General features: G+C 38.6%; 1 non-coding gene across 1 annotated transcript; it reads right to left on the reverse strand.

The window, feature by feature from the left end:
• Window positions 1-855: 855 nt before the first annotated feature.
• LOC127089162 (small nucleolar RNA R71) lies at window positions 856-962 on the reverse strand. The gene has a single exon (XR_007790934.1). It is a non-coding gene; the product is annotated as a small nucleolar RNA R71 (small nucleolar RNA).
• Between the last annotated feature and the right edge of the window lie 993 nt (window positions 963-1,955).

Raw genomic sequence — 1,955 nt, forward strand, 5'->3', positions numbered from 1 at the left:
CTAATTCCTTGAGAAATTGATTTCAAATGATGTCACAAGATGCATGAACCTTTGATTATTGACCATGATGCCCAAATTCTACAAGAATGGCCATCATCCATTGCTTTGACTGATCAATGACTGTCTTTGACCTAATTGCTGATGATTGCTTCCACTGCAAGCAACAAGGTTAGACTGACAATATTTTTGTACTTTTTGAATGATAAACATATGAAAGCAAAGATATACAAATGCAAAGTATGCTTGGTGATCAAAAAACAAACCCACAAGGCAAATCTATCCACTAGGAGGGAAGCAAAGGCATGCAATGATCCTTGAGGTTATGATATGAATGATATGGGCCATGAGGGATCTTAGGGCCCAAAATTGGGGTCTTACAGTACCATCAGGAGAGTGGTTAGAGAAGCGACTCTAACTCAAAGGACCTTAGTCGGAGACAATTTACTGATTTCTTAGGACTTTGAAGTGGAAATCACCATGGCAGTCGTACCACCACCCATTTTAGAGGACTACTGCAAAAGGACTAATGAAGAACATGTTTCTAGAGGGTTTGTACCAGTAAACCCCACTAACTTTAACATAAAAAATTTGGTGTTTTTAGGTTTGAGAGACAATCCGTTTAATGAAAACGCAATTAGAGACCCGTGGGAGTACCTTGCTCGCTTCTACGAAATAACCTCAATGTCCAGGCCAGCTGAGGTCACAGAAGACCAAGTCAAGCTAAGGCTGCTTGGGTTCTTGCTAATTGGAAGAGCTAAAGATCGGTTGCTTTTCCTTCCAAATGGAACTATACATACATATCAAGAGATGGATGACAAATTCTTGGAGAGATTGTTCACCACCACTCAGTTTGCTGAGTGAAGATCTGAAATCACAAATTTTGAGCAGCAGGAAACTGAATTGATGTATGACGCATGGGAAAGGTTTAAACTTTTATTACGCAGGTGCCCAAATCATAACATGAACAACATGGAGCAAATGCATAATTTTATCAAAGGTCTCAAGAGTCAAACACACATGCTTCTAGATGCTTCTACGAGAGGCACCACCAGGACAATGACTAAACCACAAGTTAAAGACCTGATCGAAAAGATGTGCTTGAATGAATATCATTCAAAAAGTGAAAGGTCAATAAATATTGAAATGGTAGGAACACCAAAAGTTATGTTAGCTATTGATATTCATACTACACTTTTAGCCCAAATTGAATTATTAAATAAAAATCTAGCTGAAGGCAGCTTGAGTAAAGATAATGTGAGTCAAGTACAAGCACTGAGGTGTGATTTATGTGGAGAGGGACATGCAAATGGAAGGTGCTATTTGGAAGGATCTAGTGAAGAAGTTAAAGTTGAAATTTATAGAAAAATAACCTGTACTCTAGCACCTACAATCTCACACGGAAAGATCACCCAAAGAAAGATCCAAGTAAGTTTACCATCTCTTGCACCATTGGTTGGGTAAAGATCCCATACACTCTATTTGATTTAGGGTCGAGTATCAATGTATTTCCACTTAATAAGGCTAAAGAATTGAATATGGGGGAGATCATACCGAGTAATATGACTCTCACTTTAGCTGATTTATCCGTTACTCACCCTCATGGTATCTTATAAGACGTGTTAGTACATGTCGGTCTTCTAGTTTTTCCTGTAGATGTTGTGGTAGTCGACATGAAGGGAGACACAAGTGGGTTAGTTATTATAGGACGCCCATTCTTGACAACCGGGAAAACATTAATAGATGTGGAAACCAGTGAACTTAGCTTGAAGTTTAACAAGGAAAAAGTGGTGTTTAATATGTATGAATTGACACCATATGTAGATGATCTGGAGACATGCTACCAGATTGAAGAAAAAGGTAGCAAAGTTGAAAAAGGAAAGACTAAAGGTGAACTATCCGGCATGAGGGTATCTCTTGCATATGATGTGCCTTAGGCATGGGTCGTCAAGATAAAT

Source organism: Lathyrus oleraceus, chromosome 5, assembly GCF_024323335.1.
Source record: "Lathyrus oleraceus cultivar Zhongwan6 chromosome 5, CAAS_Psat_ZW6_1.0, whole genome shotgun sequence".
In the NCBI taxonomy this organism is placed as follows: Eukaryota; Viridiplantae; Streptophyta; class Magnoliopsida; order Fabales; family Fabaceae; genus Lathyrus; species Lathyrus oleraceus.